This window comes from Marmota marmota, unplaced genomic scaffold, assembly GCF_001458135.2.
Source record: "Marmota marmota marmota unplaced genomic scaffold, marMar, whole genome shotgun sequence".
Lineage (NCBI taxonomy): Eukaryota > Metazoa > Chordata > Mammalia > Rodentia > Sciuridae > Marmota > Marmota marmota.
Genome location: NW_025999842.1, coordinates 65,082,413 through 65,100,614, shown reverse-complemented (window position 1 = coordinate 65,100,614; position 18,202 = coordinate 65,082,413). Strand labels below are relative to the sequence as shown.

The following is an 18,202-nucleotide window of genomic DNA, read 5'->3' as shown; positions in this document are numbered from 1 at the left end:
GTGAACTGCTATAAACAAGATTAATATACCATGGGAGGCCATCATTGAATTTTATGCTTCAGGTTACTAATTTTAAAGATATTTTATAATGTTAGATTGTGTGTAACAAACAGAAGTCCATTCTGCCTCAAACTCCATTACATTAAGACAGTATAGCACTGTCTCTATCACCCATTTATTGAAAATGCAAGACATGAACAGATACTAGAAACAGTCTTCTTAGTGTTGACCTTAGTCAGAGACTAAATATCCACAATGTCATATACACATGTCAAAATTCTTTTAACAAAATCATGTCTGCAGAAATATGAGTTTTCTTATAGAATTTTTTTCTTTGTTGAGAAACTTTATTGAGAGACTTAAATACATCAAATAAAATCAACTTCTGTCAGAAAAAAAAATCAAATCACACAATAGAAAAAAATAGTTAATACTGTTTGGGCTATAACAGAACTCAGAGAATACAGTGTTATAACTGAAAAACTGTAGGCACTTCATAATTGACTTTTTGATACAAAATGACTTAATAAATTTGCAACTAGTAGTTCCTGATATTGAGCTAAGGAATTTTCAGACCTTGAGCTGATGTCCACAAGGAGTTACTTGGTTTGTGAGTTGTTTTTTCCAGAAATACAAGATTTAAAATTAAGCACTATTGATCAAACATTTGGGGGATGCCAAAACCTGTATATCTCAGTAGTTAGGTAACCAAAGTAGTTAGTTAGGTAACCAGCCCTACTATGTTTAAACAGGCCTAATTTTCATGGGCATGATTTAAATGCTTGGCATCCCAAGCTCAATACAAACTAATTTAGGAAATCAATTTTAAATAATCCATCCTGATTTCTCATCATTAAATATGATGCGGTGGGGTGTGTGTGTGTGTGTGTGTGTGTGTGTGTCTAGGCCCTTTGTGGAGAAAATAAAGTATCTTCTAGTTGCAGATTCATGGTGACTACTGTCTTAGGATAGGTGAAGAGAGATCTTGATTCCAGTCAGTTTCTGACATAAACTTGCTCTGCACATTTGATGGCATTGGTAATTCTCTTTGTACCTTTCTCTACCCATTTTCTCATTGGTACTGTGAGATACTGAGGACCAGGTCTTTTCTGTATCTAATGGAAACACCTAGGTGTGGCTGAGATGAACACAGACACTAGGCTCATTGTTTTTCTGGAAGGTAAGCCACTGCCCCTAGCAGAGGAGACAGCGTAAGATACAAACAGATGCAAGTTAGTGGTGAAAGGACCAACGTGGTGGAAGCAGAGGGTACAGGATGGGGGACAGACAGGAGATAACAGCCCACCGGAGCTAGACTCCAGCCCTGGAAGCTGGGAGCCAGCATTATCTTGTGATGGCCTTGGCCTGACAAGAGGAAAACTTAGTTTGCCCTGATTCCTAAACTTTCTCCATTGGGCACCATTCCAGCCCAAATCTATTAGCTGATTGTAGACAACCACAATTCCACTGAACTGCAGAAAATGGACTGACCCTTTGAATACATTTTGTCAGGAAGCTGCATTATATTTATATAACTTGCCTCTTTTTCTCTGCATGGGATATGGAAGAAAAGGCTCATGTGGGCAGACTGGTCTACTGAAGCCACGTTTATACTCTGCGCAGCCCTTTAATAAGTGTGCTTTCTTCCTACTCTCTGGGGTGCAGAGCAGAGCTGCCCATGCTACCTCAGTCAACCTCAGTCAACCTCCCTAGTCGGCCAAGCCTTGAGGGGTAAAGGAACAAATGCCAGAAGCTGCTGGGAGTTTCAGCGCCTATTTAACAGCTAAGAGCAATAATAGAGTTTCCCCAGCGGCCTGTGCTGGTGCATTCAAAGAACTGAGAAAAGACATCCAGCAGGAAGAAAGCCCTCTGCCCAGCCTCCATCTGGATTGCTAAATCAAAACGTCAAAGCCTTGACAGACTAGAAGAAAAGTTCTATTTTTTCCCCCAAAGATGTCTCTTCTGATAATATATATTGCTGGGGAAAGAGGACAGCAAGGAATTTTGTCCTCACCGACAGTGTCACACAGGACTGTAACACATTTAGGTAACTTGCAGCCAGCAATCAGATAGTGATCCAAATCAATCCGAACATAGACTCAAGGTCTTGAGTCTGGGACACATCTTCCCTTATGCAGAGCGCTACAAGGAGGAAGAGGTTCCCCAGTTGCCAACACTGGTCTATTTAACTTGGAAGCCAAATACCACTTCCTGGTTACAATCTAGTTCCACGTGGTTCCTAGCCAGAAGCCTGGACCCATTCTTGGCAGATTCGTTATCGGTCTGTTGTCCTCTGTCCCTCTCCCCATGGCCTGTGTCTGAATTTTAAACACAGAGGAATGGAGAGCAGAAAGCATTTTAAAAACAATGAGTTTCACTTAAAACTCCTTATGAGAGAAGAATCTCCCCCTATTCTATACAGAATATAGTATGACTCTGGCACATATTCCAAGAACCACATGCCAACTGGTCCAGGCCAGGCTCTGCTACATGGGTGATTCTGGGTACAAGGTCAGCTGGATTGAGGGCATCTTCCAATGATTTAAATTGGAAGATGAGGATGACACCACCATGAGATATGGCCCCCACCAAGGTGCTGGGAAGTAACTTGAGAAACTTTGTGGAAGGATGGAGAGTCTGCGATGGCAGGTAGGGATGAGATCCAGGGATTGACAGGTTATATTCAGAACTGTGTTTATTTAAAAATTTAGGAACAACGGCCTCACTATAATGAGTTCTGTCAGTTACCCAGCATTGATGCTCCCCTTCTCCCTTCCCAACGGCTTGCTTTGTTGAGGTATCCACCTCCTTATCCCTTCTGCACACAGTCACATGGTAGAGGTTGAGCTGTCCTCCTCGTCCCCAGCTCTGCAGGTGGGCTGTGAATGACCCAAGCCAATCAGCACATGGCATTCTTCGTACTGCTACAGCCTCCAGAACTAAGAGCCTCAGGAACCTTGAGAAGGGACTTTCCTGAAAGGCTGGAGAGGGTGTCTCTCTCTGTACATGGACAAGGGGATCTGTCACCCCATTTGTGTTCAGCAGCCACCTTGTGACCATTTAGAGGAGCTTTCCCAAGACACAGCCAATTTCAAGGATGGCAGAGTAGAAATTTAGGGAGAAACTGAGTCCTTGGTGACACTTTGGAGTCACTGAATTCATGAACTACAAAAGTTCATGGTCTTCATGAGGGACTGGCTTGAGGACCCCCAAGGATTATAAAATCTGAGAATGCTCAAATCTTATATAAAATGGGTATTTGCAATCTTCCTGTATACTTTAAATCATCTCTAAGTTACTTAAAATATCTATTAAAATATAAATGCTAAAAATTGTGTTCTATATGTGTAATAAGAATTGTGATGTATTCTGCTGCCATGTATTTTAAAACATAAAAGCAATTAAAAGTAGCTGAGTAGAAAATAAAATATAAATGCTATGTAAATAGCCATTATACTGTATTGTTAGGGAATAACAACAAGGAAAAATTGTTTGTACTTAGTTTACTTGCAAGTTTTTTTAAAAATATATTTTTGACCTGTGGTTGCTTGAATCCATGAACATGGGATCTTGATGGCCAACTCTATACAAGAATGAGCAAAACTAAATAACTTGCCTTAGGATAATACCGTGTATGTGTGTGTGTGTGTGTAGAGATTAATTCTCTGTCTGTAAATATAAACATCTGATGTTTAAAATCCCTGCTCACATAGCCTTGGTTTATTTTTAAAAGGTAGGTTTGAATGAAGTTCTGAGAAGTTGTCTGTCAGAAATAATCAGAAGAAAAAGTTTTCTTGGCTATCTTTCAAGAAGCATGACCTTGGAGGAGGAAAAAATAAATTCATGTGTTCAATATTTCACAGCAGTCAGCAGGTCACGTCAGCAGGCCTCTCACCATCTGTTCTTTGTACTCTGAAGGGATCCCATGAGCATCATAGCCATTTTTACAAGTGCTTAAAGTTTCTTAGATAGGAAAGCTCTGTTCATCAAAATAATAATAATAATAATAGTAATAATAATACTTGAAAAGTTCTATTTTTTTTTTTAGTCTTTTTTTATTTGTTCTAGTGAGGTGTACATGACAGCAAGAATGCATTTCACTTCACCGAACATAAATGGAGTGCAACATTTCCCACCTTTTGATTGTACACAATGTAGAGACACACCGTTTGTGCAATCATACATGTATCTAGGGTAATAATATCCAAGTCATTCCACCATCTTTCCTACCCCCACGACACCTCCCCCTTTGCCCTATCCAAAGTTCCTCCATTCTTCCATGCCTGGCCCACCCCCCATCATGGATCAGCATCCACTAGTCAGAGAAAACATTTGGCCTTTAGTATTTGGAGATTGGCTTACTTCAGAAAATTTTATTTTTAGTCTAAAAAATGCACAGTTGGGAGTAGTCTCTAGGTGTACCAAGTGGTTAGGATAGCTTATCAAGTTCCAAAGAGAATAAAGCCCTAAGTTCCCCAGGAGAATCCATCATTTCACCATTTCAATCATCATTTCATACTCAACCCAGTAAACACAGGCAGGACCCATTTTTAAATGAAGGATGTTACAAGAGATTCTTAGTATATGCTTATTTATCTACAGAAAAATGTGCTCTAGGTTCCAATGGGGTCTGTGTGTCCCTCAGCCCTGCTAATAAATGCTTTTTAATGCACAGTGGTCCTCACAAGTGGGATCTAAGCATAGACTTCTCACTGTTTCCACAGGGGAATGTACCTAAAATCCCCAAAGGTGACCACAACTGGAAAGACCAGGAGTTGATTGGAGGAGGGAAAGGCAAAGGTTTCCTCATCCTCTTATTTTTTTTTTTCTCTTCTCCTTCAACCTACCATTACACACAACTTGTAAGTTCTTACACTGGCACATGTGTTAGCTGTCCAGTGCCACAAAAAGTCTCACAAAGAGGAAAGGTTCATTCTGGCTCCTGGTCATGGAGGTTCCGGTCTGTTGTCGGTTGGCCCAGTTACTTGTAGGCCTGTGGCGAGGCAGCACGTCGTGGCAGGAGTGCACGGAGCCGCCAACCTGCTCACCTTAGGGCCAGGAAGCCAAAGGGAAGAAGACAAAGGGCCACGTGCAGTGGCACATACATATAATTCCAGATGGAGGCAGGAGGATCGCAAGTTCAAAGCCAGCCTCAGCAACTTAGCAAGAAACCTAAGCAACTTAGTGAGACTCTGTCTCAAAAAAATAAGAAGGGCTGGGGATGTGGCTCAGTGGGTAAGTGGCCCTGGGTTCAATCGCCAGTACCAAAAAAAAAAAAAAAGAAGGGCTGGAGTGCCACTGTCCTGCTCAAGAGCACAGCCCACGACCTGAAGTCTCCCACGAGGGAGGCTCTACCTCCTCAAGTTTCCCAGTGGAGCCTGTGTGGGGGGCAGCCTTCACCACGGGGACCTCTGGAGGACACTGAGGTCCAAACTGCAGCAGGATATATGAAGAAGGCGTTTGTATTGTCACCTTATCATCTTCTCAGGATTCAAAGATCTATCTTATTATTTCAAATCATGCCACCCAAGTTCTTGCCACAAAACAAACCAGAATGCGCGGGTCTTAGAGGTTCAACTTTAGAACTGGAAATAACAGATGACTATGTATAAAATTTTAAAGTGTATACAATTAATGTGATTCTATGATACATAGATGAAACTCTCCTGAATCTTTTTTATATAGGGTTATTCATTTCTATGTTACTATGGTTTTATAGCTAATATGCATATATATCTACACTTCAGTATCAAGATATACATGTCCTTGGGTTGGGGATGGAGCTCAGTGGTAAGGTGTTTGCCCAAAATGTGTGAGACCCTGGGGTGGGGTGGGGGGAGAAGGAAGAGGAAGGATACTAAAATGAATCCAACATTATTACCCTATGTACATATATATGATTATACAACTGGTGAGACTCTACATCATGTGCAACTAGAAGAGTGACAAGTTGTAATCCATTTATGTGTGATGTGTCAAAATGCATCTATTGTTATGCATAACTAATTAGAATAAAAAAGAAAATCCTCCCAATAAAAATTAAAATGTAGAAAATAACAGTTATGAAAAATAGAATGTTTTCTAATTCAGAATCATGTCAAGAAAATAGAATGTTCATACATAGCCATGTGTTAAGATTGGCCAGTTTTCCAGAAATAGGGGATAGTAAAGCTTCTTGTAGTTTCAAATTGTACTCTGCAATATTCTTCACATTTAGAATTATAAACAAAGAAGTTTGGGCTAATCATGCTCTCTGGAGATATCTATCTGAGAACCCTCTTACACTGAAAACCAACTAGGCTTATTGATTTCTTACAAATTCATGTGAAATTAAAAATCTTTTATATGACACACTTGATTTTTATTTATTTTATAGAGTCTCTTAAATGTAGAATAATGTAGATAAGAATACCTTTCATATTTATTGCAAAAGTTGACAATTTGAGCTTTATACATATTTACCTCTGAAATCCGCATAAGGGCATTAAAGTCTGTGAATCATAATCACCTTGGGAAAATCTTGTTATTTTAAAATATATTTTATGTGCCTGGAACAGCCATGCATGGGACACTGAGCTGCCTGCTACACAGAAGCCTTTGTCGGGCCTCTGAATCACTTGAATGCATTAGGGCAGGAATGAACAGCACTCTGGAGAAGAGACCAAGTAGGCATTTCAGGAAGGATTTCCAAGATCCCAAAGCAGTATCAAGGGGCGATGTATAATTAAAATTGCTAAAGGAATTGTTCAGAGGCTAACTGATACAGCAACTTAGAGGAAAGGGCAGATAAAATCAGGTAGGAGTAATTTAAAAAGGAGAAGGAATTTGAACTGAGTTTAAAAGGATAGATAAGGTCTAGATAACATTCTTACCCCTGCTGCTGCTTTACAGTTCCATCTGAAGGCTGCTAGGGGTGGGCACTGCTACCGCAGGCACCTTGGACATGCTTATGAAGACCCATGGCCAAATGCAGTGAGTTGTCATCAGGCAGGCTTTGGGGCGTGGGGGTAAAAATGAACCCTGCCAGAGGCCTCCCTGTAGGGAGGTAAGCAGTGATCCATACCCAGGTCTAGCTGACCCCAGAATCCCCTGTGTTCTTCTCATGCTGATCCCCCAAATCAATGGTTTTTAGAACAGTTTACAGGAAGATTTAAAAAACAGGTTAGAGCAAGCAATGTGTCCTTGGAAATTTCAGAACTCCTTGGGAATTTGGACTCCTTACATAATTAATGTTGCAGTTGGGATGGACTGGGATGGACCAGGATGTTGGTGAGAACAATCAGGAGGTTTATAAGTTCAAAGAACCAAAGAGAAAGAGAATCCAGTCCTAACCCAGATGCACGTAGCACCCCTGCCTGGCCGGGCTGCGAGCACCTTTCACAGAGGCAAAGAGGATGGTGGACTTCAGAGTTGAACTGAGTATTTATACCTCAAATTCCTCCAAAAATGACTTGCTGGGGGTGTTACTTGGTGGTACAGGGCTTGCATAGTATGCACGAGGCGCTGGATTCCATCCACAGCACTGCAAAAAACCAAAACACCTAGTTTTGTGACTTAAGTCTATGAGAACTTGGAAATTGCCAAACTCCATTTCTCTTGGAATGACTGTGCTTCAGAAATTCAAGGAATATGTATGACGTTACAACATTATAAGAAACAAGACTCAAGATTTTTATGACAAAAGAATATTAAAGAAGCCTACTCGAAGTAATGCAGGACTTAAGATGGATTGCAAGGCCGTGGCTTTTGACTTTACAGCGCAATGGTTGTGTTCATGCCCTGCTTGGCTCTAAGAAGGCGTTATCACCACTGGAATCTTTCTCCAGAGCAGGCTCTCCTGGTGGCACAGAAGAGGCAGGATGGTGTGAGCCAGAAAGCAAGAGATTTCTAAAAGTATGAGCACCCTGGGAGGTGCGACTAAAATAGTGACAGCTGAGCTTTGGAATGAGTCAGAAGAAAGAGGACAAGACAGAGGAGGAAGTGATGCTGCCTTCAGTTCAGAGGATGTGAATGCAGGCCTTGATCATCCAAAGCCACAGTGGGCAACTGGGTTTCACTTCCTAAGCTTGGGGAATCTGGTCCAGGGCTTCTACAAGCTTTTCATATATTAGTGGTCTGTTTCCAAGCCCTGGGTTCTTTATCTACAGCTGCTGAGAGAAGATCTGGCACCGTGGAACAGATGAGGTTCCTTTGGCGTTTTGGTGAGGCCTTCCCATGCCTAGGAGAATGGTCACTAAGCCCCTGGTAGGTCTACATGAGTTTCCCATCAGCTGCAGATGTTAAAAACACGAAGCCTTCAGTCATCCCCCATGATCCCATGCTGCACAGGGTATCTGGTTTCTAAAATATAATGACATGACATCTGGCTGTAACAAATGAATAATTTTGTTCATCTTTATCCAAAACATAGTTCTGAAATGTATTAAGGGAAAATTGACAGAACTAATCTTGAAAAATTGACAATTCACTCATGCAACGAGAACTCTGGAACGGCTCTTTCCAACAGACATGCCAAGGAGAGAAGAAATTAATAAGGCTGTTGAGGGCTGGAATAACCACTGAACAATTTTGATTTAATCAAAAACTTTGTACCTAACCAAAAGAAAATAAATATTATTTCCAAAGACACAATATATTTACAAGTGAATAAGAATTCAAGTCTCAATTGTCTGTTTCTTATAATCACTATTCTGAATTCTTCATAAGCATGTCCACGGTGCCTGCGGTGGCAGTGCCCACCCCTAGCAGCCTTCAGATGGAACTGTAAAGCAGCAGCAGGGGTAAGAATGTTATCTAGACCTTATCTATCCTTTTAAACTCAGTTCAAATTCCTTCTCCTTATTCAAGTGTCAATTGTCTGTTTCTTATAATCACTACTCTGATGCCTTTGATATTAATTTCTAATTTTCTCTAAATTTCCAACTCATTCTATTTTCTTTTATCACACACTTGCTCCACAGATGGCTGTGTGTGTTTCCAGATTCTGGTAATAAGCTCACCAAGGGCAGAAGCTTTGCCTTCTTACCTTTGTACCCCTATAACATTTAGCTCAGTGCTTCATACAGAGAAGGATCTATGGCCAGCCATCCCCAAACAGGTTACTTTTAACATGCTATCAACAACAGCTTACACTAAACAACTTCTACACTTCCTCTACATATGTGAAACATAAGGAATGCATCAGGATCTAGCAACCATTATTACATTGGAAGTCGTTTAAGGAAAACTCTCCAGGTTAGAATGTGAGATGAAGGAATGTCATCCTTCCCCGATCCTGAAGCCAGCGACTTAGCTGAATGCTTCAAGATGACCCACGTGTTTCACACCTGGAGCACCGAGGTCAGCCTGAGGGGGGGAGCACAAGGGGACAGACTTCCCAACCAGCAAGCACAGAGATCAGCTCTGGTGCTGGTAATCCAGAGAGTACACGGAGCTACTGAGCAGAGCTTTGTCCTCCAAAGTCCTGGTTCCTCCAACAGGGACAAGTCACAATCATTGCTTCGATTCATCTACATTTCTTTCTATAGCCCTTTTCTGTGTCTGTACCACTTCTCTTTCTCATGCTTGACCTTAAATCTTAAATCTGTATTTAGCAAAATAGCTTTCAAGGAACAACAAAGGAACAGGTTAAAAAGCCAGACGGCAGCATGGGGTGTGGAGGGGTACAGATGGAGGTATTCTGAGCTTAATAAAGTTTGAAAACACGGGCTTATCACACCTTTCTGTTAAACACTTGCAGTTCAGGGCAGCATGGTACAGACTGCAGAAACAGGGATCACCTTTGCCTAAATTCCAGAATTATTTGACCTCAAAGCTTCTATCCCCCTCTTTATCTTCAACTGGATCTAAAACCAAAATTCCTAATTTTCAATGGCAAGGACAGGACCAGAAGCTAGTCCCTCATTCCAAAGGATGTCCCTTCATGAGAAAGCAGGTATTTTCTTTTTATATTTATAATAGCTACTTCCAAATTCAACGGTGGGACAGATATAGAACAGATATTCCCCTTTCCAAAGCAAAGAATAGACATTCCCATTCCAAAAGGGAGAAGGGGCAAAAAAAAAAAAAAAAAAAGGTAATTTTCCCAGGAAAGTCCAAAACCCAAAGTGCTAAATTTATTTTTTGAATTTATATCCTTTTTCACTCATGAATATTTAGAGATTCCCCCCACCCTTTACTATAACTGAAGGATCTACAAAAAGGAGATCTTTCCCCCTGCCACTAAAAAGTGTCTCTAGTCTCTAACTCAGCATAAGGTATGCACATTTCTGAAGATTTGTTTTAGAAAAGAGATGCCCGATGCTTAGGTGGATTCAAATCTACACATTTTCCTCAATGATGTATCGTTGTGGCTGTATTGTTGCGACTACTACATTGAGTTAACACTTTTGAGTAACATGTTTTAGTTTTTATATATTTTTTAAAAATAATTTTCATGACACCACCACATCAAGAGATACTCAGGGGATTCTGGAATGGAAGCCACCAAAGAAAAGTACTTCGGTGACTTTGTAAAGATTACACACTGCACTTAAGTCCCTGTCCTGTGGCACTCTGCCAAGAATTCTGCTGATGGTTGTATAATTAGCAATGTCTAGCTCAATAAGACATGTTACTTATCCACAATGTGAGTCATTAATGCTGTGGCCACTGATGAGTCCTCTATTAGCTGCCTTCTGACAAATCTATCAGCCCTGAGTAAGATGCTTCCTGCCTCCCCAGCACCCAGCAACAAGGTCACCTATAAGACCCATAAAGAGATGTATAGTGTCAACTCCTTCCCAAGCATGTCTAACCATATTGCTTATAAAGTTCCAGGGGTACAAAGCCCCTCTATTCCCATCCCTTAAAGCCTGTAGCTTCAAGATAATATACTTCTAAGGAGCCACTAGGGCATCTACTGATGTGGGGAGGTCTCAGTGAGTGGTCCTCCCACTACAAAGGACAGTACAAGTGCCTCAGACACGGACAGAAGAGAGTGATGCTCACCCTTGGGAGGAGAGCCTGACCTAATGGCACAGCCACAGGCACCGTGGATCGTGGAGCATAACATGCTGAGTAACGGTAAAATCTAGGATAGAAAACACCTAATCTTTGGCATCTTTACTAAAAAGCACCCTCCATCTTGTTACTCAAATTAGGAGTGTAAGGGGCTCACCAAATGCTGGCAAAAAGGGTAGTGACCAGACACACTGGGCACCTCAGTGCCCGTAGGTACCTTGGCACTTAACTGCCATCTCTGTTCAGCCATTCACCATGTGCTCTCACCAGCAGCTCTGCCTGACCCTCTATCATTAAAGAACCAGGGTAGGGAGAACCCCGAGTGGAAGACAGAATAAAATGCAGGGAGGATATTTTTCAGAAAGAAAATATGTCTGTTGTCTTTTTTGTGTATGGTACTAAAAAATGTATATAGTCTTGAAGCTGAACACACACACACACACACACACACACACACACACACACACATTGTACCAACAGAAAAGTAATACATTTCCAATTCCCCTCAGGTGAACAAATAGTGTAAAATAGTCCAACACTTCCTGATTTTTCAGAAGTTTCTGTAACTTAGAACATCTGATCTGGTGGTACTAATTAAGGTCAATTGATTCCTTCTGTTGATTTCCTCTCAATTGCTAGAATGAGGCATACTTCTCTCTAGAATTTTCTTGATTTCCTAGCTTGGCTTGATTAAGTGGCACCACTGGCTTTGTGAAACAGCATAAGCTGGCTTGCTACCCTAGAGAGGACAGCTCTGACCCATAGCTTGTGAGTGACTGGCAGCGAGGTACTTGTTCTTCTGGGTACAATATTAACTTTTGCATACATGTCAAGACACTTGCCACCTGAGAACAAAGCACTCAGCAGTCTGCTTACACACTGAAGACAATACTGGGGCATTCAGAGAAATACCTGACTTTTTCTGAAAGAGAAAATTAGTTCATTCCTGCAGCAAACTCTTGAACTTCTCCTATAAATCTGTCTTTCCCTAAAGTCTATAGCACCAAACAAACCAGACAAAGGTCCTGGGCCCTGGGGAGTTTACATTTGAAAAAAATAAGTTATTCAGATAGGCAACGTGCTTGCTTAAATAAAAAAGTGACTTTCAGAAGATATTCTCCGGACAATTTATAGAGTCATTGACATTGAAGACTTAACGAAAATATTTTCTGCAAAACTAGATCATGGCTTTGAAGACAAACAAAACCAGATGAGTCACAGTCATGGAAAATGTTTACACTCAGTAAAATAGATCAGCAACTTCGGAAGAACTCCAGTTCTGTGCTCTCTCAGTAGCCAGGAGTGGCTGCTGCCCCTGTGGAACACAGACCCTCTGGGCAACACTTGGCCAGATGGAACCAAAGAATCCGAGTCCAGTTTTGCTCCTCTTTCCCTTATGTTCTGTGACATATTGTAAAGCAAACGGAATACCCATGGGTGTCTAGAGAGAAAACTGATTTTAGGAAAACCAAATAAATGATCACAGCTCTCTAATCTAATAATGTGTTATTTCCTTTTTTCCTCATAGATATAACCACATGTCTCTAGGGGAGCCCCTGCAGAAAAATGATCATTTTTTTTAAAAAGCCTACTTTTCTTAAATCAAACCAAGGCATGAAGATGACTGGCTCACACATGTGAGTGTGCCTGAGTGTGGCACAGGGGTGGGGTGAGGCGAAGTCATATCACAACTTCTATGGGCTTTGACCTGTGTGGCCTCCTTCCTCCATTAAAAAAAAAAAAAAAAAACCTACTAAAAATTACATTTTACAACTGCAGTGATATGAAGACACATGTGACCTAGGCTAGGCTAGGTTCAATATTATATTTCCATTATTATATTCATTTTTCTTTCACTTTTAAAAGTAATTAAAATTAGAACATCTTCACAGGCCACTACAAGTATCTTGAGCCCTGAGCACCGTGTCTCATGGGTAAGTCAGCTCTTGGTCACAAAGTCTTGCTTTTTAAAGTACTCAGCATTCTAGACACAAATTGAGCCAGAGAACTTATGGGACTTTCCTGCCTGTAATTAAGAACTGCAGGAGGAAAACCATTGTTTTACCAGTTAACAAAACACTGATGAACTCTGACATAAGCCGAGCAATCAGAACCCCATTAAAATCCGATTTGTCTTTATAATAACTTTGAGTGCTTCAAGATTAATTCAGCGCATCCAATGGTTATGACTTCAATGGAACACAATTATTTTATTAGTTAAGGCAAAAGACTCAAGCCTATTGTTGCAGTTAGTTTTTTCCTTTTGTTTTTATTTTTTAAAGAATAAAAAGGCTGGGCAAGGTGGCACGTCCCTGCAATCCCTTTGACTTGGGAGGCTGGGGTTGGAAGACGGCAAGATGGAGGGTAGTATGGGCAACTCAGGGAGACCCTTTCTCAAAACAAAAAAATCAGAAGGACTGAAGATGTCGCTCAACGGTAAAGGGTTCAACCCCCAGTACTGAAAAAAGAAATTGAAACATAAGCTGCTTTTTTTTCAGTAAGAAGTAATAACACTATGCTCACCAGACTGAGCCTCCTCCTGTATTCCTACCGCAGCATTCGATACGCGATTGATCGAGCGATGTTACTTTGCCATTTGGGGTCTGGACAAACAGCTTACAATGTGGTCTGAATATGACACTTTAGCACACTTAGGAAAGAAATGGAGTAAAATAATTGCCTTGACCAAACAAAAAAAAGATAGATCCCCTTCCTTCCTTTCCTTTTATCATTCTTTGTGGGTTTTTGAGCCCCACACCACAAAACCAGAATGAGATTTTAAATCATGAAGAAAAAGAAGTTTAAAAGGACAGACAGAACTTTTCTGGACAAAGAAAAGCATTTAAATGTCATCCACAAGTAACACTAACTTATTACCTTTTGGCCGGCCACCAGAGCCACCCTAGGGGGACTCTCCCCAGCCACGCTGAAACTTGTGCCTGTGATTTCCAAGTAAGCATTTTCTTTCTCTTTCCATCCTTCGGCAACAATGTTTGTTATTCTGTCTTGCAAAATGGTTGAAAACTATTCAAAATTTGTTTTTTCCTATTTGGAAAACAACAACAAAAACCTGCAAACAGAAAATGTTGACCTAAAGGGTATACTTCTATACTACTCAATAAACCTAAATTATAACATATTACCTTTTTAACAAGTTTCATTGTCAAGCAGCGAAAAAAGTGCAAATGACTCACTTTTGTATCTGAACCTCACCTTTTCAATGTCTTCACTCTGAGCTCTTCACAATACTCTTCACCTGTAGTAGAAACACAAAAAAATAAACAATTTTTTATTTAAATGTTGCCTTTCAGAATTATTTTAATAGGATATGGATAAGACATTAGGGATAATTTTAAGTGGAAAAATAAAGATTAGCTGTAAAATGGCAGAATTATCCCAGGGAAAAAACCACATGTATTCTATAATAGAATTTTAGCAAGAATCATAAGAAATTAAGAGAAAACCAAAAAGACTTATGCTTGTGGTATTAGAAAATGCTGGCATCCAACCATCTTTGATTTTCCCTTTAAATTCCTAGAAGATTCAAAAGGCTTGAACTTTGAACACCTCTGAAAACAAAGGGCTCAACCACATCCCATAAATCAGGCAGAAGTCTCCCTAGTGAAGAGATGAACCCCAGGCTGTGAGGCTGGAAGAGGAGGGACCATTTCTATCAGCCTCATCCTCTGCCTCCCTCCTTCCCTCCCCAAGTCCTCCACAGTGTGGGAACAGCTTTCTAAGGCCACGGCCCTCTCCCCACAGCTCTTCTCCATGACTCAGTGTCATAATTCCTCCTGGGTTACATCTTTTTGCAAGGTGGTTGGAGGGTGGAGTCCATGGGGAGACACACACACATCTAGTAGGACTGGGGGGTGGGGGCACAGTTTTTCTGTTCACTGTGTTCCAAAAGAAGGAACCACAGATACTCCGATGATGGCAGAGTTTAAAAAGAAAAAAACAAATGTTCCCAGAAATTTATCAGTTGTGTCTCTTCATGAAGTGTCTCCAAAATATTCCAGTTGACTGAAGGATGAATCAAAATAAAAACTTCAGAGTGAAAAAGTAGCTACAGAATAGCACTGAAAGCAGTTATTATTATAAAAGCAGTAGAGGGAGTGGGACTTTCAACATTTTTGAAAACATATCAAATAAATATCTAATAATATCTTATTATAATATCTAGCCCCACTGAAGTCTGAAATGCTAGCTTATGTTATTAACAATGAAAGAATCAAGGAGGACGGATAGTAAAAATGAACTAATTTATTTGCATATGGGGACTAAAAACAAGGCTGTTTGATTTGTGATATCAGTAATTGATCTTTTTTAATTTTAAGAGAGAACAAAGAAATGAACTAAATATTTAAATTCTGTTAGGTTAGAAAACAACAATAAATATATTAGAAAGGCAGAAATACACAGAAAAACAGGTAAGCATATTTAGATATTTAAACAACAAAAGTTGGTTCACTGAAAATTGAAATATCTCATAAACAGGTTTCTTAAAAATCTAGTCTTAAAATCTAATATGAAACTGGAATTATTCAAGGAATAATATATCACAGAAATGAAACAGGGCTGGGGTTGTGGCTTAATGGTAAGGTGTTCGCCTAGCATGTGTGAGGCACTGGGTTCTATTCTCAGTACCACATACAAATAAACAAAAGTTCATCAACAACTAATAAAAATTTTTTTAAAAAGAAATAAAACAGAATGAAAAACTAAGAGTGCTCTATAAAGATATTCTTGCAAATAAATTTAAACTTCTCAGTGGAAAGTTTCTAAGTTGACATTTAATTATCAAAACTGAACTAAAAACATAAAAGCTAAAAGACACACATATGGTTTACTTCAAGAATTAGATAATTCCTGAATTATATAAAGCAGTTAGGATACAGAAAAAAATGAGGCTATCTAGTTTGTTTGATGAAGTTAACAGAAGCCTGATAACCAAACTGATAAGGTACAAAGATAACTAAGATCCTGTTTGATTTAGATAAGATATAAGAATCCTAAATAGGTATATGGAAAACCCAATTTCTAGTATATGACACATCATTATAAAGAGGGTTTATTCTATAGTATTCTATAAATATGTAAGTAGAACTATTATGTCCTATCAATACATCATAGGAGACTTACACATGCTCATGTCTTTTTTTTTTTTTTTTTTTTTTTTGTGCTGGGGATTGGACCTGGGACGTCACACACAGTGAAGAATCTATGTAGGAGACACTTAAGAAAATATTTAGGTTAGGCCTATTACTTCCTCATGAGAAATGATGAAGAGTAAAAATGTACTTTTCAAAATGCTAGGCAAGCACACTGCCACTGAGTCCCCAGCCCTCTTATATCTTCAGGGATGTTAAAATGGCACATAAAAATAAAAGAATGATATACCACGATTTTAAAAAGATCTAAAATCAACATCCATCTTTTAATCTTTTTTGTTGTTGTTATTTTTGGTACCAGGGATTGAACACAGAGGGGCTTAACCACTAAGCCACATCCCCAGTCCTTTTAAAAATATTTTAGAGATAGGGTCTTGCTGAGTTGCTTAGGGCCTCACTAAATTGCTGAGGCTGGCTTTAACTTGTGATCCTCCTGCCTCAGCCTCCAGAGCCATTGGGATTACAGGCAGGCACCATTGCATCATTTTAAATAAAAAGTCAGAAGTAAAATAAGAGATACAGAAACAAACACAAAAAGAAACAGCTCATGTTCTCAGTAATATGTGGAAGATAAAGAGTTGGTCTCAGGAAGTAGACAGTGGGATAGTGGTTCCCAGAGGCAGGGAAGCAGGATGGGGAAGGAGAGCTAATGGGTACAGGGTGAAGTTCAATAGGAGGAATCATTTTAATGTTCTGCAGCAGAGTGGGGTAACTACGGCTGACACCAATTAACTGCACATTTCAAAATAGCTAGTAGAGAGGATTTTGAATGTCCCCAACACAAAGAAATGACCAACATCTGCGGTGATGGAAATGCTAATACCCTGGTCTGATCATTATGCATTGTGCACACAAATTGAATATCACACTGTACTCTATAAATATGTATAATTTTTATACATCAATGAAATTTTTAAAATGCTCTAAAGCATAGAAAAATAAAGCCTAAAAAGATAGATGCTCACTGTAATGCAGCAAAAGGCAAAGAATAGAGCAAATTACCACTGGAAACCTATAACAAATACTTAAAATAATTATTAAAAATATTTTTAAATTTATTGGAAATGGTAAAGTTCTATAAGTTGATTTGAAGCACAGCAGGTAAAAAGTAATGTTTTTTTGTCAAGGAGCAGCAATACCTACTCACTAATCTGATCATATTCAGAAAAATATACTCACAGGGAAGAAACTATGTAGAAGACACTAAAGAAAATATTTAGGTTAAGATTATTACTTCCTAATGAGAAATGATGAAGAGTAAAAATGTACTTTTCAAAAGAGAGGGAAAGCACTATATAGTCAGGAAATTCAATATGAGATAAAACAATGAACTGGTATTTGGAGTCATTATAGGAATATAAGAATAGCAAGACAGATTCTCTAATCAGCAATGCTTATTTATAGGTGAACAGTCGAGAACCTCAGGGTTGTTTTGTAAATCCAATAAAGGATTTTTAGGAAAAAAAGCACATTAAGAATATTTGATTATCTGGCTTTAAGTGGAAAATCCAGTAATGTAGTGCACTCAGGCATCACAAATAGAATTTGGTGTAAAAACAAAATAAAACTTCATTCCACTTCTGAAGGTTAGGAAAATGTTATAAAATAGCCATCAATGTTCTATTTGTGCAAAGAAAATGCTGATTGCACTTTTCTAAATCACAGTGAAACAAGTCAAATTGCTTTTGGCTAAAGAACAATGCTGAGCTTATAGTCTGGTGTACAAGCGAGGTAATGTTTAAAGTAAGTTATATAAGTGAAGTGCAACTAATGTGAGTTGGAGTATAATAATAAGTAAAATGTCAGGATTGGTTTTGTAAAAAGGAGACATAAGTCCAATATAGCACTATGTCCTTTTAGCTACAGTGTCTAAAATAAGCTCTCCTTTAATTTTAGACAACAGAGTGAGGAGAGAGACTAAAAGTTTTGACAATAATTACAAGATCAAGTCTAGTTATCCCAGAATAAATGTTAACCAGATAACCCACAGAAGAGATCAACTTTGTTTTTTATGTGTAGGGCAAAATATT

General features: G+C 39.3%; 1 protein-coding gene across 4 annotated transcripts in view; it reads right to left on the bottom strand.

Moving 5' to 3' along the window:
• Plekhg1 (pleckstrin homology and RhoGEF domain containing G1) overlaps nt 1-18,202 on the bottom strand; it is a 208,941-nt gene that overhangs the window by 137,140 nt on the left and 53,599 nt on the right. For all 4 annotated transcript variants that reach the window (XM_015502244.2, XM_048799875.1, XM_048799867.1 and 1 more), the window contains one exon: nt 14,215-14,257. The gene's annotated coding sequence lies outside the window, so the exon portion shown is untranslated. The remainder of the gene's footprint in view (nt 1-14,214; nt 14,258-18,202) is intronic.